The sequence below is a fragment of the Megascapheus bottae genome, unplaced genomic scaffold (genome assembly GCF_031878675.1).
Source record: "Megascapheus bottae isolate mThoBot1 unplaced genomic scaffold, mThoBot2.hap1 HAP1_SCAFFOLD_50, whole genome shotgun sequence".
Taxonomy (NCBI): Eukaryota; Metazoa; Chordata; class Mammalia; order Rodentia; family Geomyidae; genus Megascapheus; species Megascapheus bottae.
This window is the reverse complement of record NW_028327837.1, coordinates 2,122,704-2,145,015: the sequence shown is the minus strand read 5'-3', so window position 1 is coordinate 2,145,015 and position 22,312 is coordinate 2,122,704. Positions and strand designations below refer to the sequence as shown.

The window sequence follows — 22,312 nt, the reverse complement described above, 5'->3', positions numbered from 1 at the left end:
AAGAATGACATCGCCCCATTTGTTAGGAAATGGAAAGACTTAGAAAAAAATCATATTAAGTGAAGTAAGCCAGACTCAAAGGAACTTAGGCTCAATGGTTTCCCTCATTCGTCATAATCAGTAGAAACCTTGGGCTCTACTAGCAGAGATCTGCAATAGAGCAAAATCTTGATACATAAGGCCATATAGTATGAAGCTAATTGAAAGGACCTCCAGGATATCGAAACAAAAGCCATATAACGAATGATTGTTGTCCTTAATGTACTATGTTGTCTCTCATCTCCTTTGCTGTCCCTTGGTTATCTCATATTGTTATAGTATCTCTCTTTGTTATCTGATATATTGAATGTATTTGGTTGTTTGAAATTTGATAGGGAAGGGGGGGAAAACCAAGACGGGTGGGCGGTGTCGGCGGGGAGGGAAATGGGTACCAAGACATGTGAAAGGGTATCAATGTACGTGAATTAATGCACCTGCTATCTGGCAAATATCATGTAACCCTTTTACTAATTACAATAAAAAAATGCAAAAAAAAACCAGTAAGGATTTAAGCTAGGAAATGGGTATGTAAAGTTCCAGGCGAGACCTTGCCTCCATATCCTGAAGGGTTCAAGAATGAACACAAGTACAAAACAATAACAACTCCCTGTGGCTTGTGTTCTTTCATCACTTTAGTTCATGTTTTGTGACAGCCGTTGTTGCTGACACCCTGTATGCGCAGGGTAGGTAATTCGTAATTCAAGGCTATTTCCAGACACTTTTCTTCTGAAAACCCTTCTGAATCCTACACCTGGCTCTCCCACATTGCTAGTTTTTAAAGTCCTGGAGAGATAAAAGAAACCATGGTGGATCATTGTAGCAGTGCCTCTGACCTCTTCTCTGTGCGAACAAGTAGTGCTGCTAAATAAGCAGCACAGACATTGGAGTGCTTTTATAACTATGCTGGGAAACATAAGCTAGATCTGAACCTGAAAATGGAGTCATTTTCAAGATCCCTGAAAATGAAAGACCAACTCTAATTGAAGTAGCCTGATTGCAAGCAAGTTTTGGCTACTATGCTCAACCTTCTTTCCAACAAGCTAAGCACACCATAAATTATTCATATGTGTCAATGAGATAGGCTGGTTGTCATGATGAGATTCTGGCTATGGGGCCATATCTAATTCATCCTCAATTTATTCTAACAATAGAGTACTCTTACCCTGATCAGGGCCTCATGTCCTTGGAAAGAATTTTCCCAGATATGGATAAAAAGCTGCCCTTCCCCCTGCCTGAGCCTCCTGATAGCACTATACACTTAGAACACAAGGTGGCATATAAAAACCCTTCTGGAACTTTATGGAGAAATTGCTGATTCCATCCCTTTGCAAGCCAGAAAGAATGGATGTTAGCCAAAGATCCAGTCCAGAGACTCCCAAGAAGGCAAGTGACTTAGCCCAAACCTCACTATTTTGAAGGACCAGATTTTGCAGGATCAGTCAAGTGTCAGTGCCTCATACCTGCACTCCTAGATACATGAAGTAAGGGGAGACACAGCTGAGTTCAAAGCCTACCTGAGAAAAACATCCTTGGGACTCTTTTATAATTAACTAACAAATAGCCTGTATGTTCAAAAGGTAGAGTCCCAGCCACGGGCAGAAAAGCCTAGCAATTGATACTGCAAGGCCCTTGTATCAACACACACACACACACACACACACACACACACACACACACACTATTTTGCAAGACCCAAATAAGTCTTCTCACTATCAAATTCAAGATCATTCCTTCAAATGGTTTGTTTCTAAACCAAAAGAAAATAGTGAACAATGAAACACCTTTTCTCACCTAATGAAATTTTACAAATGAATTTACTTCTTCCACCACCTGAGCACTCCTCCCCTCTGGTCTAGACAAATGACAGTGGAGTTACTCTGATTGTAAGAATTGTCCCCGAGGAACCACTGGAGTAGCACATGATTCCCAGGTAGTGGGGGGTGTGGAATAAACTGAACTAAGGGTCCCAGAACAATGCATCTGGTTTCTCTCTGCCTGGCCATAACTCATAGCTGCTAAGCCTGCCCTTGTCACTTCACGCATAGCTTCGTTGATGCTGGGGTTCTTCCTAACTCCTATTTTACCAGTTCCACCCTGGACTACAGTCCACACACTTAGTCCCAGTCCTGGGAACACTTGAACTTGGCTGGCCATATGGTTTTCTGCCCTACTTCCTCTCTGTCTAATAGCTTGCCTTAGCTTCTCCTGCTGCCATAAAAATCTAACTGCATCTAACTGGTTTTCAATGTTAGCCCTTGGCCATGCATGGCTCAGCACTCCTTTGCAGGCAAGTAAATTTCTTATCTATTCACCACAGAGGTAGTCTAGCCATCCAGCCCATCTTAGTTTTCCTTGTAGCCTGCCTTTTATTGTTCTAAAAAAAACTGGAGCTCAAGGTCACCTTCACTGCAGTCCAACAAGAGTAGGAAAAGAAAACAATCCCAATTTTGCAGATGAAAATCTGAGGCCTCAAAGATCAGTGCTGAGAAATGACAGAGCTGGAATGCTGGCCCCGAAGCCTGTGTTCTTAGTTAAAATCCATATGACCACTGGTGACTGTTCCTGGAGCTTCCGTTAGAAAGCAAAAATGGGCAGCCAGTAGGTTAGCTTAGTGGTAGAGTGCTTGCCTAGCATGCACAAAGACCCAGGTTTGATTCCCCAGTATCACATACACAGACAAAAATCCAGAAGTAGGGGCCAGGAGTTTGGCCTAGTGGTAGAGTGCTTGCCTAGCATGCATGAAGACCCGGGTTCGATTCCTCGGTACCACATGCACAGAAAAAAGCCAGAAATGGTGCTGAGGCTCAAGTGGTAGAATTCTAACCTTGAGAAAGTCCAAGGACAATGCTCAGGCCCTGAGCTCAAGCCCACAACTGGCAAAAAAAAAAAAGGAAAAGAAAAGTTGACTCATTTAGGGCCCGGGAGTTTGGCCTAGCGGTTGAGTGCTTGCCTAACATGCACGAAGACACAGGTTCGATTCCTCAGTCCCACATACATAGAAAAAAAAGCCAGAAATGGTGCTATGGCTCAAGTGGTAGAGCTCTGACTTTGAGAAAGCCCAAGGACAGTGCTCATGCCCTGAGCTGAAGCCCAGGACTGGCAAACAAAAACAAAAGCAGAAACCATCTGGCATCCAGTCTGCCCACTGCCCTTCCTCCTACTACAGAACTTCCCTTTCCTCCTCTGCCAGTCTAGACAGTGAGACTCTTATCTCCAATTAAACACTAAAAAGCCAGAAGTGGAGCCATAGCTCAAGTGGTAGAGTGCCAGCCTTAGTGAAAAATTCAGGCCCTAAGTTCAAGCCCTAATATGTGTATACATATATATATATATATACATATATATATATACATACACATACAGGTACACTACATTCATACACACAGAGATCAATATTGGGTAATTTTACTTATGTGAGATAACTAGAATAATAAAACTCACAAGACAGAAGAAAAAATGGTTATGTTATCTGTCCCTGAAATAACATTGCCTAAGATTCCACCTCACTCCAGTTAGAATGGCCAGGATCAGGAAAACGAATAACAACAGATGCTGGAGGGGATGTGGCCAGGAGGGATCACTGCTACACTGTTGGAGGGAGTGCAAACTCGTTCAACCACTATGGAAAGCAGTGTGGCAGTGCCTCAAAAGGATAAACATAGAACTCCCCTATGACCCAGCAATTCCACTACTTGGCATTTACCCAACCACCCAGAAACAAGGACATACTAAACCCACTAGCACAACAATGTTTATTGCAGCACTATTCACCATAGCAAAGATATGGAACCAACCTAGATGTCCCTCAGTTGATGAGTGGATCAACAAGTTGTGGTATTTGTACACAATGGAATTCTATGCTGCTGTCAGAAAGAATGACATCGCCCCATTTGTTAGGAAATGGAAAGACTTAGAAAAAATCATATTAAGTGAAGTACGCCAGACTCAAAGGAACTTAGGCTCAATGGTTTCCCTCATTTGTCATAATCAGTAGAAACCTTGGGCTCTACTAGCAGAGATCTGCAATAGAGCAAAATCTTGATACATAAGGACATATAATGTGAAGCTAATTGAAAGGACCTCCAGGATAGTGAAACAAAAGCCATATAATGAATGATTGTTGTCCTTAATGTACTATGTTGTCTCTCATTTCATTTGCTGTCCCTTGGTTATCTCATATTGGTATAGTATCTCACTTTGTTATCTGATATATTGAATTTATTTGTATTTGGATATTTGAAATTTGATAGGGAAGGGGGGAAAACCAAGACGGCTGGGGGGTGTGGGCTGGGAGCATAGCCTAGTGGCAGAGTGCTTGCCTAGCATGCACAAAGCCCTGGGTTTGATTCCCTAGTACCATATACTCAGAAAAAGCCGGAAATGGCACTGTGGCTCAAGTGGCAGAGTGTCATAGCTTATGACAATGAATATACTCCTTATGAGTATATTCAAACTTGTCATCTTAATGTAAATAAGGCTTCGTGTTTACCTATCAAAACATTGAAATTGATCAATGACTTGCTGTGACTTGCAGAGTTCTATAATTAACCACTTCATAACTTAATATAAAATTTCTGTTTAGTGTTTGCTTTTAACCTTTAGTGTTTGATTTTCTGCCTGCCCCACAACCCCCAGATATCTCCCAGATTCTTGAGCACTCACAACAAACACTTAGAAACCGGTCCTATGTACTCTCCACAGACTCAGGAAATGCTTTGTTCTTTGGATGAACAGCACATCATCTTAAAGGAAATGACACTGGCCATTTTTACACAGAACTTATAAAGCTTCAGAGAAAAGCTTAAAGAAGTTGTTTGTTCTGGATCTTTTCATAAAAGGTTTTTTGTTTTATTCTCCCCACCCCCAATTTTAAGGTTTTCACATAAAATCCACAACTAGACAACAAAGATCACTAAGGGGCTTAAGGAGAACCTAAATGTTTTCTTGAACAAAAGTGGAACTATCTTTTATTTTAACTCATCATCTCATAAACAGAAATGTCCAGGCTATGGCTTTTAAAACATCCGTCCCTTAGTGTCTTGCTTTGCTTCTATTTTAATGTGTCGGAATTAATCTTGGACAAAATGAGCACGTTTGGGTCATTTAAATAGCATTCTCTAAGTTGTGAAAACTAGCACATGTATTTGAATCTTCAATTCATGGTAGTTAATTCTTTAGTAAACATAGTTTTGAAAATGTTTAAGGACATTTACCTATGCAAATTCATCATCACAACTCAGGACCCCATCTGAAATGGCTTGGATTATACATAAACTCACTATAAAGTAATGAAAAGTAATAATGATGGTAATAAAACTAGATGAGGTTTAAAAAAATAATGGCTATTTCAATTAGAACAAACACACATGGCTGTAATCCCAGCTACCCAAGAGGTTGAGATTAGAGGACCATGGTTCGAAGCCAGGGGGCAGAAAAATCTGTGAGATGCTTATCTTCAATTAACCACTCAAAAAATGAAAGTGGAGCTGTGACTCAAAGTGATAGAGCACTAGCATTGAGCAAAAAAGTCAGGAACAGCACCCAGGTCTTGAGTTCAAGCCCCATGACTGACAAAACCAAAAACTCTTTCCAAGGGGAAAAAGTGGGAGAAAAACATGGGAAGGGGTAACAATGTTCAAGAATGCACCTTGGGTTGGGAGTTTGGCTTACTGGTAGAGTGCTTGCCTAGCATGCACAAAGACCCGGGTTCAATCCCTCAGTACCACATAAACATAGAAAAAAACATAAATGGGGCTGAGGCTCAAGTGGTAGAGCTTTAGCCTTGAGAAAGTCCAAGGACAGTGCTCAGGCCCTGAGCTCAAGGCCCAGGACTGGCAAAAAAAAAAAAAAAAAAAAAAAAAACAATGTACCCACTACCTTATGAATGTAACTGTAACCCCTCTATACATTACCTCAACTATATTAAGAAAAATCATTTCCACAGGTCAAGTATTTACCATAACATTTTTATAGTATTAATTCATTTCCCTTTAGAAATAAAGAGCATATAAGGTCTTTGAAATTCTACTAATATTTACACTCCTTGGATTTCAGTTCTATTAATATTTATTTATTTTTATTTATTTATTATTTATTTATTTATTTTTGCTAGTCCTGGGCTTGAGCTCAGGGCCTGAGCACTATCCTTGGACTTTCTCAAGGCTAGAGCTCTACCACTTGAGCCTCAGCACCACTTCCAGTTCTTTTGCCACAGGAGTACCTGTGAGCAGGCACCAGGCACAAGTAGCCTCAGTCCCCGCCCCGCCCCCGCCCCGCCCCCGCGGAAGGCGCAAGGGGCGTGGCCCGGGGAAGGGGCGTGGTTTGGGAGTCGCGGGGTGGCGGAGCCCGGGCCGGCTCAGCAGTCCTGGCTGCAGCCTGCCACCTGGGCCCCCATGCCTCGCGCCCCCACGCCTAGGAGGTGGTCCGGGTGGAGGAGGGAGAGCAGGAGGGCCTCTGCGGGCGTCTGCTCCGCCCGCTGCCCCTTCTCCGTCGGGCCAGAGCCGAGGCCACAGCGACCCACGCGAGCGAGCGGCCAGAGGGCAGGTAAGGACCCTGGCGGGGCCCCGCGGGCGGGGACTGCGGACCCAGCTCCGGCGGCGGCGCTAGGCCCGTGCGCCCTGCTCCGGGAAGGCGACTCCGCGACCGCCGCTCTCCACCGGCCCGGAGTCGGGAAGTTGGGGAGAAACTTCTCCCCTCCCCCGGCCCAGCGGGCGTGTGTCTTCTGCCCGCGCTACCTGCTTGCTGTGGCCGGGTCCCCGCCCCACCCCGGGCTTCCCGGTCCCTGCCCGCGTCCTCCGGGGCGTCGTGTGCCCACCCCGCCCCCGACGAGGTGTGCGTGTTGGTGGGGGAGGGAGGTTGGGTGGGAAATATGTGTGTGTGAGTGGGGAGGGGCGTTGAACCTTCATTCGGATCCCGGAGCCCGATGAGGGGTCGCGGGGAGCGGCTCCTTTCTGCCCTGGAGAGTGGACGGAGGTCCGCGGGCCGCCGGGCTCAGGGGGCTGCTGGGCTCAGGGGGCCGCTGAGCCGGGCTGGGAGGCCCTGGGCGCGGGGACGAGTGGGGGTGGGGGGAAGCTCCGGGCGGCCCCGGGTTTGATAGAAAACCGCAACCTGTGTAAAGTTTTCCTTTGTTTTGCCTGGGGGGTGGGGAGATCCACCCTTCCGCGGCCACTCGTGCGGCACCGGGCCGCTCCGCCACCTCCCCTTGGGTTCGGTTTCGGTCCACATGGGCTCAAGGAAATTTTGTTTTAAAAGTGTGTGTGTGTGTGTGTGTGTGTGTGTGTGTGTGTGTTCTTCTTGGTAATTGCTTCCAGCTTTTGCTTTATTGGGCAGAGTTGTTTTAAGGAGCTCCTGGAAAATCGTGTCTGGTTTGGAGGGATTGCTTTAGTTTTTGTTTTGTGAGTGGAGTGGGACGCAGCGCAGTTCAGCCTGGGTTATTTTCTGCAAAATTCATGGAACCAGTCATGGAATGACGTGCAGGCTCGTCACCTTGTAAGTTGCTCAGTGAAAAGTCTTCTAGTAGCACTGAAGCTAGCACATTCATGCCATTTAGTTTGTCTGCTGATGGGGGGAGGTTGTCATAGGTAATTTCAAGAATGTATGTCGTGGTCGTATATACGTGCATGGTTGTGCTCAAAGTGTTTATACCATTCACTTCCTAAGAGTTAAATTACACACTTAGGAAAATACTGCTAAATGTGTCCATGTGACTGCATTTGCGAGAAAATACGTATTAAATCTAGGATATCAACCAACACAGTGCCTTGGCACACAGCAGACAGGAAACATTTTGAATGGAATAGGTAATAAAGGAATGTCTTGAACTAGAAGCCAGGGTTCTTCTGTTCTTCACATATATTCGTACATTATACTTTGAGACAAAGTTACATTTCACCAAGGCCAATTTTTTTTAAAAAAATTATGTGCGAATCCTGCCATATCAACATTTAGTTTTAGCAGAATTTTTAGACATTAGCTGAACCTCAGTGAAAAATGGATATGTTTGTTGAGGACACAGAGGGTCCTAAATTTAGAAAAAAAAATAAAACCCCCACCAATTGCTTTTGGTCGCAATCTTAAGCACAAGACTGTTCATATACATGTTTCAAGGATAAAAGATAAAAGGGCTCCTAAAATATGTACTTAGTTATAACTACCGTAATGTTATAATAACTTTAATTTTCCAGTTAGTTTTGCTGCCTTCATAAACCACAAAATTGACTCCTTTCTGTTTGACCGAATGTGAAATTACAGCTTTTATCTGTCTTCCTGGGATAGGTGGAATTTGTCTTATGGTTAGAGTATATATAATATTAATACATTGTTGGGGGAAAATGTCTAGTTCAGGAATCCTGAAACTGAAAAAAAAATCAGTGTTTATATAAATGAATTTGTATCTTATTATATGTAGTAGTAAAAGAAGAAATATACTAAAAGAAAAGCAGTGACTGAGTAAGATACTTATTACCAATCCAACTTGTTTATTCATGGTTCATTTTCGTGGATCTTAAGTTATACATATTTTTTATATGAGTAATTTTTTTCCTTAAAAATATAATTAGCTCTTACATTGGGCACTGGTGGTGTAAGCCTTTGGTCCTAGCTAGTCAGAAGGATGAGACCTGAGGATCAGAGTTCAAAGCCAGCCAAGGCAGGAAATTCTGAGCAGACTCTTATCTCCAGTTAACCAGTAAAGGCAAGAAGTGGAGGCATGGTTCAAAAGGTAGAACACTACGCTTGAGTGAAAAAGCCAAGTGAGACCTTGCCCTGAATTCAAGCCCTAGCAAAAAAAAAAAAAAAAAAAAAAAACCCACACATATATATTTAGGTCTTAATCTAGTCAATCAGTTCCGTGGACATCCCTTATTAGTCCAGTTAAGAAAGAAGCCTAGTAAAACATTTTGAAAAGCATTGTTAAGATTTGCTGTCTAGGAATATACATCTGTCTGTTAAGAGATACAATTTCAATGAAATTATGCCTTTATAAGTTAAATATTTGCTGTCTTGGAATGCAAACTTGGGTGGCAAGACTACATTAAGAAAAAAAAGTCTGCAGGAAACTTATTTCATTAAAAGATAGGTTAGGAAGGAGAAGGCTGTGATTGCTATTTTGTTTCTGAAGTGGCAGGGTGTTTTTGTTTTTCCACCGTTTGTTTTTTAACCTAGTTGTGGTGCAGTGGAGTTGGCCTTTGTGTAATGCATTAAGCCGAATACCTCTTATGTGTGCTTTTCTGTATCTGGGCTTTATTTTAGGTGGAAGTTTTCTTTAAAGAATGTGTGTAATGTATATAAGATACTTGGATTAAGAACTAAGTGTTTGGTGATTGGATTTAGAACTTTGGTGGGGCTTTACTTTGCCTTAGGGGTAGACTTAAAAAAAATGGTTGGGGTGGGGTAATGTATTGAGGGGTTACAGTTACGCCCGGCAGGTAGTGGGTATATTACTTTTTGAATTTTGATACCTCTTCTCATGCTTTTCTCCCTCTTTTGCTCCCCAACCCCCCCCCAAGTCATCTTGTTTTTCCCCCTTTCTTCCCTATTTCAAATAAATGCATACAGTAACAACAGGTAGGGTTAGGTTTATTTAATCTTAATTTTTATATACCAGTTAGTGTGTATAATTGCCTTGAAAATGCTATGTACTCACTTCCAAATGTATAATAACTAGAGAATTTCAGAAAAGATATTTGCAATAAAGTTCTGGGTTCTTTTAGGATGATAATTATTTGACTATTTTGAGAGTAGACACTAGGTTTACTTACTTTAAATGTAAGTGAAAAATAAAATAAATACTGTTGTGTTGTCAAATACCCTGTTTTTCAGAAAACTGGTCAATATATCAACACGGCATTTTGGCATCACGGGAGTAATTTTTTTTTACTTTTGTCCATTTTTAGTTTTCTAGAGTAGAATGCTTTTAGACCAATAAATCCAGCCTTACATTTGACATTTGACATTGATTGTTAGGAAATTCTGTGAAAAATAAGTTGTCATTACTTAAATTTTATGAAAGTGTATATCAGCGCAAGGAAGATATACATCTTCCTTCAAGGGATATGTTTCAGAAGGAAGCAAATGACTGTATGGTGTTAGAGTTTCAGAAATGCAGATGGAAAGACTTAGAAAAAATCATATTAAGTGAAGTAAGCTAGACTCAAAGGAACTTAGGCTCAATGGTTTCCCTTATTCGTCATAATCAGTAGAAACCTTGGGCTCTACTAGCAATAGAGCAAAATCTTGATACATAAGGCCATATAATGTGAAGCTAATTGAAAAGACCTCCAGGATATTGAAACAAAAGCCATATAATGAATGATTGTTGTCTTTTTCTTTCTTTTTTCATATTTTTATTACAATTAATAGAAGGGTTACATTATATTCACCAGATAGAAGGTGCATTACTTCACAGACATGGATACCCTTTCTCATGTCTTGGTCCCCATTTCACTCCACCCACCCCCATTCCTTCTTTTTTTAATGGTTGTTACTTTTGTGTTGCTTAAGAAGTTTGGGCCTACTGTCAGGCCACAAAGATGGTTTGAGTTTATTCAAAGAGCTTGATTATCTTACTACTTCATACTGGTACAAGGGCTTAAACTCAGGGCTAGAGCTTTCATTTGGCTTTTAAACATTTTTTTTATTGTTATTATTAAGGTCATGTACAGAGGGATATCTCACGTGTGTGTGTGTGTGTGTGTGTGTGTGTGTACATGCATGCGTACACTGGTAGTGGAGCTTGAACTCAGGGTCTTGGCATGTCCACTAGCATTTTTGCTTAAGGCTGTGTAGGGAGCACAATAATGATACAGATAAGCTGAGATGCATAAAGGTGTTTATTTCTCCAGTGCTAGTTCCATAGTACCTTATTCCATTACCATCCAGTAGGCGGCGCACCTCACCCACCCAATGCAAGGCTACCCAGCCTCCTCCTACCTGCCTGTCCCAGCCAGGGCCACTCACTTGGTCCCACAGGTTGGCCTGCTACCACTTGATCCACAGCTTCACTTCTGGGGTTTTGCTTGTTAACAGGAGATAAGAGTTTTATGGACTTTTCTGCGTGGGCTGGCTTTGACCTTGAATCCTCAGATCTCAGGCTCCTGAGTAGTTTAGGATGAGAGGCAGGAGCCATTGGTGCCCAGCTCAGAATTTAATACTTTGGAGGAGTTTTAAGTTCACAGTAAAATTAAAAGAAAATGACAGATACTTCCTATGTCCCTACACAGGCCCAGTCTCCCCCACAACCAACATTCCCTATAGAGGGGTACACTGTGAGAATCAGTGACACACACCTCCCACTGGCACCCATGTCTCCAGAGACTGCAGAGTGTGGCTTATTTGCCCTGTTGTGTCATATGTGCACTGTGGTCCTGGGCCCAGGCACAATGTCGTGTGCCAATCGCGTTATGTTTCATCAGGAGTAATGCCAATGTTATACAATCCTTTTCTCCAATATAGATTTGGCCTAATGTCTCTAGATTTTGTTCTATTTTAAATCTCTGGGAGGAGAGCCCAAGGTTTCTACTGATTATGACAAATGAGGGAGACTATTGGGCCTATGTTCCTTGGTGTCTGGCTTACTTCACTTAATAGGATTTTTTCTAAGTCTTTCCATTTCCTTATAAATGGGGTGATGTCGTTCTTTCTCACAGCAGCATAGGATTCCATTGTGTATAAATACCACATCTTGTTGAGCCACTCATCAACTGAGGGATATCTGGGTTGGTTCCATAGCTTTGGTACGGTAAATACTGCTGCAAAGAACATCATTGTGCTATTGGATTTAGTATGCCCTTGTTTCTGGATGGTTGGGTAAATGCCAAGTAGTGGGATTGCTGGGTTATAGGGGAGCTCTATGTTTCGTCTTTTGAGGAACTGCCATACTGCTTTCCACTCCCACCAACAGTGTAGCAGTGATCCCTCCTGGCCATATCCCCTCCAGCATCTGTTGTTATTAGTTTTCTTGATCCTGGCCATTCTAACTGGAGTGAGGTGGAATCTTAGAGATGTTTTGATTTGCATTTCTTTTATGATCAGAGATGTCGAGCATTTCTTCCTGTGTCTCTAGACCATTTTTGTTTCTTCTTCAGAGAAGACTCTCTTTAAGTCTTTGGCCTATCTAATTGTTACAACTGAGGGAAACCATGGAGCTCAGTTTTCTTTGGGTCTGGGTTACTTCACTTAATATGATTTTTTTCCAAGTCTTTCCATTTCCTTACAGATGGGATGATGTCATTCCTTGCTCACACTTTATGAATGAATGAATGAAGGAAACACTTTCCCCTAATGACCTACAATACATAGTACCATGAAAGAGAGGTGCATCAGAACATCCCTGTCATTCAGTTTACCTTTTTCTTAGAAACATTTCATAAAGATTTCCATGTAGTTGAGGGTTGATCCTTCTGCAATAATATTGCTGGCCTCTGCAGACCAAATCAAGGGTATTCTGGATGCTCTGCCACTGACTTGATACAGGTAGCCATGTTAACAAAAGGGTAGCACTCCAACATGACTCAAATTTCCTGTACCTGCCCATCTTGAATTCCCTTTGATAGTTCAAGCCTATTTACTGAGAGGGGAACCTGTGGAGTGTGAGATGGTATGGTATGTGAGTGGTGGTGGGTGGAAGACTAGCGTGGGAGGAGCAGGAAATTGGAGACCCTGGGGATGAGATTGTAGCATTTTCAGTTGCAAAGCTGTGCAGCCAGGATAGCTTTGTGAGCTCTGTGGGTGAACTCTATTATCTGGTTCTTCCTGGAAAATCCCTGTAGTTACAGAGATGGCAGAGCAGCTCTTCCACCATTATTAAAGAGGCCAGAATTAAATCTGTGTGTGTGTGTGTGTGTGTTCCTCACATTAGTCACTGGTGAATGCTAATGGTCTTTCCAGTCTCAGGCATTCAGAGAGGGGGTACAAATGTGTTTCTTGGTGACCCTTAGCAGTGTGGTAAACTAAGTGGTGGTGGGTCCTTTCTTGTCTCATGAGAATGTCCATCACTGGATGACTTGCAGTTGTTGGAAGCATCATTTTAATGATGATATATAAGGAATTATTACTATTTTGGGGTGTGTGTATGTGGCAATCTTGGGGCTTACTCAGGGTCAGAACAGTTTTCCTTAGTTTTTTTTTTTTTTCACCCAAAGGCTAGTGTCCTAACAACTAAGGCAGTCCTCTTCTCCTGTTTTTTTTTTCATATATTTTTATAGTAATTAATAGAAGGGTTACATTATATTCTCCAGATAGAAGGTACATTACTTCACAAATATTGATACCCTTTCTCATGTCATGGTTCTCCTGGGTTTTTAATTGGAGCTAAGATTCTCATGAACTTTTCTGTCCAGACTGACTTTGAATCCTGCTTCTCAGATCTCAGACTCCTGAGGAGGTAGAATTCCAGGCATGAGCCACCAGTGTGCCTGGATTAAGACTTGTTATTAACCACATTAGAAATGAGCTCCTCAGCCCTCTTCTCCAGGTGAGAATGAGTTATGGAACAGGAAGCTTTCAGAGGCTGCAGGGAATTATACCCTGGTTTGAGGTTGAGAGGTCACCAGAAAACAGGGCTATCAGAGGTAAAGGAAGGTGGATCACATTTCTCAGCAGACATACAAATTTAGTTACACCACATTCTTGACTTCAGTGTATTTATATATACTGGACATTTAGAGTTTCAGTTAATAACATTGATTTGACATCTCTCATGGAACAGGAGAATGGGGTTGTAAAGGCTAATGAAGCTAGAGGACAACTGAGCAGTAGGCCACCTACCTCATCTAGATGATTCATTGCATTGCAGTAAGGTAAATAAGTACCTGTAAGTAAGTACTGAAGCTCCCGGGATTTCTGCACCTGGCTCTGCCTTCTGCTGGTTTGCAGCACAGTGTCCTCTCACTGCCCTCACGTTAAGGGTTAGACTATACTGGGTCCTTGCAATTCAATGCTTGGAGCATCTGAGATCCTGATCAGAGGCCACTGGTGACCAATACCTGTTCTGCAAGGGATGAAGTGATTCCTGGCTTCATTTTACTGTTTGTGGGTCTCCAGTAAAGTGGAACGGCTGAGAAGCAGGCCACGGGACAGCTGACCTGAGGTGTTGCCAGCACCAAGTGACAGCTTTCTAGAGAGGATAGTGGTAATGCTGCATCTGGAAAGTTCTCAGCTGAATTTCAGCTGAACAGATGCCAAAGGCCAGCCAGTTTCTGGATGCCCTCTGGGGAAAGGGCAGCCAGTAAAATTATAAAGACGAGACAGGGCATGAATGAGCACAAACAAGAGTAAGCCATTTCCACGAAGTCAGGGGGATGCCAAGAGAATAGAAAAAATGGTGTTGGGGGCAGAAGGCATGGAACTGAGTCTCATAGGCTTTCCTTATCCTTGGCTGGCTTCGAACTGCAGTGCTCATATCACAGCTTCCTGCTTAGCAAGGATTACATGTGTGAGCCACTGGTGCCTGCCTTACTTTGTATTGTCTATTAAATGCTCTAAGTGGCTTTTCTCATGTCTTCATTTTTCCCAGTTCATGCATGTTTGGCTCTGTTTATCCTATATCCTCTACTAAGGTGTCATTGATATGTTGGTCAAAGGGAATAATAAAGACAGATGAGAGGATTTTTTTAAACCAAACTTTCAGGCACCCAAGGGTTCTCACATTTCCTTTGACATTTGATCAATTTATATTCATATTAGTTGGAGCTCAAATATTAGGTCACAGCTACACTTAAGAGTAGGTTTTCTATTTTCTCCATTTCTAAACATCCAGTTTATTACTATCCATAGACTCTGTTTTTGTCTATCTAATGACAGAAGAGCTGCATAGCAGGGGCAGGGATCTTTTAGAATGGACACGTATGTATTTTGACTAAGATACTCTTTCGTGGAGCAAGCATGGATCTTTAAAATTGTTTGCACAGCTATGTTGTAAAATGGTAGTAGACAGAGCTGTTTTCATTGCATATCAGATTTGACCTGATGTGTGTGTGTGTGTGTGTGTGTGTGTGTGTGTGTGTGTGTGTGTGTGGTGGAAGATACCTCATGAAAGAAGAAATATATATTTATAGCAATGGGAACTGAACTGTTCTCTTCAGATGCCCAGAGGTAATACATTACATGAGCAAGGTGTGAGTATAAAATTTTCTACTTTTGAAGCTTTATCAATTATCAAGGCCCTTCTGTGTTACTATAGGTCTACAAACACCTTTCGAAATTCTGTTTATGACTGTGCAAATTTGTTAGCAGTTGACTTTTCCTGCTTTCCCAGGCTTCAATAACCTTTAATTATATAGGAGGGCTTCATTTAGTTGTTGCGAATATTCTAGTAGGTGATTTCTAAGCTCTAAATTAAAGTCCCTAGATTTTTCCAGAGTTGTTGATCAGTGAAAGTATGGTTTTAGATGTATCAACACAAATCTTATCTTCTGGAATTTCATTGTTGGACAACTGATGTACAAGCCAGCATACTAGCCTAGCTCTTAATAGTCTTGTGGTCTTATTATCCATTCTAGGGTATTCTACAAGATGCCAGCACTTGAATCCTCTAGGAATATTTAAATAATGTAATATTTGGACATAGGCCAATAGTTCATTCCTTTTCCATAGAACAATAATCCTTGGCCAATGGGTCCAGAATTTAGACAGGATCAATTTTTAAAAGGATCCCACGTAAGAGGTAATCCTAGGTATTTTTACTTGTTCTCATTCTTCCCAATTTGTTTCGGTAGATCCCAGGTAGACTAACCAACTTCTGGTCTATATTTGTTACCCTGTGGATGCTTGTTAGTGGCAATCTATTTTCCAATGTGGGCCCTTCTCTCACATGCTCCACTGGGATTAATAACCTTGGCATGCCTAATAAACCACTTCCTTAGGAAAGTCTTCTGACGCTTTGGAGTGTAGTAGACCTTGTTGTACTCTTCCACATGGTTATCTGTTTCTACTTTACTGTAATGTCTGGAATTTCAGGTCTTTTAAAAAACTATATACACATTTTTTTCTTGCTAGAAGGTAATCCTCTTAATAGCAAAAAATACACGTTATGGTGGCACTTCAATGCCTAGCAATTATTGTTCAAAAATAAACAAATCCATAGGCCTTTGATGATGGAGCCTAGAGGAGTTACCCATGGAAAAATCTGGTGCCATCTGCAGGTGCTGTGAGAAAGTGAGAGGGGGCATGATGTCCTCTCTCAGAGGCTCCTGAGAGGAAAATCCTTTGAAACTAGCCAAGGATTTAATATTGGTAGAGCATTTGTATTCACAGCACAGACTCCTCTCACAGATTGTTTTTTTACTGTTATTATAAAGGTGATGTAAATTGAGATTATAGTTACATAAATCAGATAGTGAGTACATTTCTTTTGGACAATCTCACCCTTTTCTTCACTCTCTCTCAGTTTTTTCCTCCCACCCCCACCCACAAGTTGTCTAGTTCATTTTCAACGTAGTGTTTAGTGATTACCACTGCTGCACTGGTTCACTTCCTTACCCTCCCAATGACATATAAATGAACATATGACAAAAAGAAGAGAAAACTTACAACAGCGACAAAGAAAAGAATCTCTAGTTTCCATTTCTTGGAGCTCACTTAGATAAAAACTTGATGCTCAGAGATACATAGGCCATGGTACCTTTGTGTTCTGTTCTTAAGTCTATCTGCCTTTGTCTCACTGTGTGGGAATGACTTGAGTCTTGTCCCAGTGTACTTTAGACCTAGCTTCCCCATGTGAGATACAAGTTGTGTCGTTTGGGTCTCTGAATTTGCCTAACCTCCATTAACATGATTTGTTCTAGGTCTATTCATTTCTCCACATCTATTGCTGATTCTAAGAAGGCTGTCTAACTTTGAGCTAAGCCACTTAGTGGTTTTGACTCTGGCCACTGTAATCTTTTTACCATCTTACCTTGCATCCCTACCCTAGTATCTTATTTTAGTGATCAGGGGTCAAGAAAAGCAAAGTGAAAAGAGGGCACAGGAAGTAGAATGGAGACAGCAGATCAGGTCCTGCTCATCACTACAGATTTTCTTTCTCCTTGGCATGGCTTCATACCTTTTTTCCAGCTTTACAGAGCTGTGGCTGGCTATAGGAAAATAAGGCTTTCCTCTAGATAACATTTTCTAGTCTTATTTTGATATTTTTATGAACATCGTATTAAATTATCTAGGGACATGCAAGCCTATTCTTCCTATAAGGGCTTGTGAAACCTGTACTATGAATCATTATATCTAATTTTCTTTCAAATCTACAGGCTTTTTATCAAATTTTATCAATTTTATTAATATCACTTGTAATGTACAAGAGTCATGGCAAACCTAAGAACTTTTTAACCATATCATGATTATCTTAAGATTCTCCTTGTTGGGTGCTGGTGGCTCATTCATACCTGTAATCCTAGCTACTTAGGAGCCTAAGATCTGAGGATGGCTGTTCAAAGCCAGCCCAGGCACTAAAGTCCATGAGACCCTTATCTCCAAGTATCCACAAGAAAACCAGAAGTGGGCTGTGGCTCAAGTGGTAGAGCACTAGCCTTGAGCTGAAGAGCTCAGGGACAGTGCCCAGGCCCAGAGTTCAAACCCTAATAGTAAAAAGGAAAAAAAAATAGTCTCCTATTTTTTAAATTTTTTCTATCAATGCTGGTCTTGGGCTTTGAACTCAGGGCATGTGCTCAGTCCTTGAGCTTTTTTTGCTCAAGACTAGCACAGTACCACGTGAGCCACAGCTTCAGTTCATTTTTTTTAGAGAATGGAAAATACGAGTCTCATGAGAATTTTCTGTCCTGTCTGGTTTCAAACCATGATCCTCAGATCTCACTTCCTGACCAACTACAGGCAACAGTGCCTGGCTAGGTCTTCTGTTCGTATATAAATCAGAGCGTAATAGATTACTTTTTTACCACACCTGAAATTTTTTTTTTTTTGCCAGTCCTGGGCTTGAGCTCAGGGCCTGAGCACTGTCCTTGGACTTTCTCAAGGCTAGAGCTCTACCACTTGAGCCTCAGCACCACTTCCGGCTTTTTTCTATGTATGTGGTACCGGGGAATCGAACCCGGGTCTTCATGCATGCTAGGCAAGCACTTTAACCACTAGGCCAAACTCCCGGTCCCCACACCTGAAATTCTTATGCAAAACTAAGTGCTCAGCAATCTATTTTCTGAAATAAGATGCACATTAATGATAGACAATTCTAACCTAGTTGGCTAGGGATTATGAGCTATATACCTGATTATAGAGATTTAAATGTAATCAATTTTAATAGCCTCAAGAAAATCTGTAATATTTTCTAGAAGCTAACGTCCCAGTGATGTGATACTTTATCTCTAGGCAAAGGATGAAGAGGGAAGCATTTGTCAACTAGATAGGATATTCTCTTCTATAGGATACCCAGAGTTCATTGCCCCTGGCTTCTTTCTAGATCGATCCCATTGTTGGAAATGAATCATGCTGTCACAGCTGTGAAGAATGACTAGGAGTTTTGTAGTCAGGACTGGATATAATGGAAGTGCCCTAGCAGCTTCCTGGGCTCCATCAGGGCAGCAAGATTAAATTTGAGCTCGAGTTTTGAAATGATAAAAAGCTGTTTGACTGCATTTTCAATATGTTTATCAGGAGAAAGCTGTAAATACGAGATAACTCCTGCAAGAAATTTAGAAGTTGAAATGAGCATCTAACAGTCTGAAAGGAATCTGCTGCCGTTGAACATTACTCATGTTTCTATTGCCGAGCACCAACACTGCACTTTTCCTCCCAGAATTATTTTTAACTAGCTTGGAAGTCATCCAGGTTTAACTCCTCTCCAAAGCAATTCTGTAAATGTGAGAGGGGCTAGCTAGGTTCTGATTCAAAAGACAGGTGTACCTGGATGTCTTTTGTATAGCTGTGAATATCGACAGGATGGTTCTCACTTATCATTCTGCAGTGGAACAGCTTAAGTGTGAAATGCAGTTCCTTCCAAAGGTGATGAAACCAGCAAGGCAGCTCAAAGGTAAAGCCATGCTAATGCACACATGCTTATTTTACTTTTTTCTCTCCTCAGAAAATATTCAGGTAATAAAATGAAAGCTTTAAGATGGGAGACATTAGAGACAGCAGTACATATTCAGTAGGAATGACAGTTCAAATTTAACATGGAAAACATGTTCAATACACCAGTGCAAAATAAATACAAGATAAGCCACATATAACTTCATTTGAAACGTGCCATGAAATAAATTGGCTATTACCAACTCATGGTTTATCAAGAAAGAAAAAAAAATGACTATACATTAACGAATGAAGAAAAATAGGTGGAATCTGATCTAACAATTATTTCTGATGGTCCTTTGCTTCTTATTGAAAGAAAAAAAGCTAAATTCCATTATGTCTTTTTCATCTGCTATCACATTGATATTGTAAATATTCAAACATTATAGCATTCTCACTTATAGGAATATTACAGACTTCATAGGAAACTTAGACATTTGACTAAGTATGTTTAAATAATGGGACACCAAAATAGATTAAATATTTAGTATATTGAATATATGCTACAATGAATATATATGTGTGTGTGTGTTTATTGTTTGTGAAAATTGCTTTTAAAATAAATGTTCATCTTGAGTAATGTTTTCAAAAGAGTTTGTTTACCAAGTGGGAAATCTCCAATTTATTCAATTTTTAGGACAGTTTCAAGAATATACTGTTAATTAAGACCAGTCCCAGTGTAAAACCTCACATACCGTCCTTACCATAAACTACTCAATCACCTGATTAATTTATTATTACTGTTGATACTATCTGTCTGGTTCAGTGCAATCCACTGAAAGGATTGGATTTATTCACTAATTTCTATGAATAAAATAGAGCTTAAAGGACCACCTGTCAGGCATGATGGCACATACCTGAATCCCAGATATCCAGTTGATTAAGACAGGAGGTTCTTTTAAGCCCAGGAATCAACTGGAAGCCATTCTGAATAACAGAAAGAGACTCTTTAAAAAAACAAAAGAAGAGAAGGAAAGAAGAGAAAGAGGAGGAGGAGGAGAGGAAGAAGAAGAAAGTTGGAAGAGGTGGAAGCAGAGGCAGAAAGAATAGGATGAATTAAATAAGAAATTAGATTTGGGAGTAGAGCTGTGGCTCAAGCTTCTTGATCTATCCTTGAGCAAAAAAAAAAAAAGCACAGGGACAGACCCATGTCCTGAGATCAAAGTCAAGGAACATCCCTCACTTACACACACACACACACACACACACACACACACACACACACACGCACACATGCACACACACTAGAAGTTTAGGTTATTAACACTGTAAATCAAGCAGGCTTGAAAAAACAAAATGTGACTTTTAAATTTTCTATTGAGCTGGACCTGTGGGCTCACACCTGTAATACTAGCTTCTCAGGAGTCTGAGGATCAAGGTTCAAAGCCAGCCTGGGCACAAAAGGATCTGAGACTCTTAGCTCCAATTACCCTCTAGAAAAGTATGAAATGGGGCTTGGCTCAATGGTAGGTTGATAGATGGTAGGCTGAAGAGCTCATGGACAACACCCAGGTCCAGAGGTCAAGTTCCACAACCTGGATATCTTTATCAAAATACCATTTTATTGCACATTAGAAATTATTTACCTATGAGTTATAATAGAATTATGCTAGGAATCATCATTTCATAGGAGGTTTGTGTTTTATAGACACATATGTGATGAATAAATGTTCCTCATAAGTTATCATTTCAGTAACAACACAAATCATTTTCATTTTCAAATGAAACCAATCCCTATGAGAAGGCTTTCACAAAATTGTATGACACAATTTGAAATTACCTTTATTTTTCCTCCTTTCTGGAAATTGATTATTGCACCACAATTTTCCCATTCCTTGAGCTGCCATCTGGATATTTCAGACTTTGTGGTCCAGAAGTCAATCAACCTAATGCACGACTGTAGCCATCTTCAGAAAATCCTCACCTGCAGCGTAAAACATGATTAATTTCTTGACAGGTACACTTGAGTCTTCCTCTTGTCCCCCTAGTCTATCCTCACTCTTAGGAGTTTTGTGTGCTTTTCTTTCATCATTTACATGGAAGAGCCACTGTTCATAAAACTGTCCTTGTGAAGATTTATCTCTTATTATTAGTTTGCTGTGCTGCAAAATCAACCTTATGTACAAATAAATGAAATGAGCAATCTGAACTGTAATAAAGAGATTTAACACAATATTTGAGAATATTGTGACTGAGACTGTTGGTCTTTGTTTTCTTCTTCTTTTAAATTTTTTTCTCATTTTAGTGTAGATTTAGGCATCTCTTTACTATACCTTTTTACAACTGGGGAGTGGAGGGAATTAACTTGGTTTGATAGAGGCATTAGACAAAAAAAAATAGGGAATTCTGGAGAAGAAATTAATGACAATTTTCAAAATTTAGGAAATAATTATAACTTGGATAATAAATAAATATTACTTTTATATGGTACGTTGCATAAAGACAGTCCTATTCACCAAGTAAAACATATTGGTTATGGTATATTCTGGTGAATTTATCTGTGGATAAATAGGTAAAATATCAATACATGAATGCATGATTTCATCCTAAGGGATGTTTTGTGGAAAAATGTATGAAATACTGGTTAAAATTCATTAGTCTGAAAAAATAGAGGTTAAATCATCATAAATTCAGTAAGTCTATATGTGTATAGATTACACAGAGAAAAATAACCATGTCTGTTATACTATATAATTCTGTGGAGCTTGTGAATTGGCTATGCTTGTAGTTCTCTCAGATGTTTCTTGTTGTCTGTGCTATAAGCCATAAAGGATACAATTGAAAAAAAATACTTTTAAGTGTGAAGTACCCTTCGTGACAAATATATTTGGTGACAGTTTTAACTGTAGAATGATTCACAAAGATGACTTCTAGGATGGCTTCATGTTAATAGAAAAATAAGTTCCATGCACAGTATGTTTGAGAAGCACTGACCTAGTGGCTTTCCTCATATTTTAGTGCTTGTGCAAAATGGTAGTGGACATGGTGAGTTTTCTTTTGTTTTTGTTTTTTTTTCTTTTTCTGTTTTGCCAGTCGTAGGGCTTGAACTCGTGGCCTGGGCACTGTCCCTGAGTAATTCAGCTCAAAGCTAGTGCTCTACCACTTGGGCCACAGCACCATTGACTTGGTAAGTTTCTAAGAATGTGTCCTTTTCTAAAAGTCATGGAACCAGGTGGTGCTTTTTTTCAAGATAATATTAGGCTTTCTTTTCTGTGGTGTAGGCTTTTTAAAACTAGATTAAAGAATTCTGGAAATGTAGTTATCA

At 40.7% G+C, this 22,312-nt stretch overlaps 1 protein-coding gene across 1 annotated transcript in view; it reads left to right on the top strand.

Annotated features, from left to right (window-relative positions):
* The first annotated feature begins 6,433 nt into the window (after nucleotides 1-6,433).
* LOC150039056 (uncharacterized) overlaps nucleotides 6,434-22,312 on the top strand; it is a 341,232-nt gene continuing 325,353 nt past the window's right edge. Inside the window, exon 1 of the mRNA XM_090328058.1 lies at nucleotides 6,434-6,582. The gene's annotated coding sequence lies outside the window, so the exon portion shown is untranslated. The remainder of the gene's footprint in view (nucleotides 6,583-22,312) is intronic.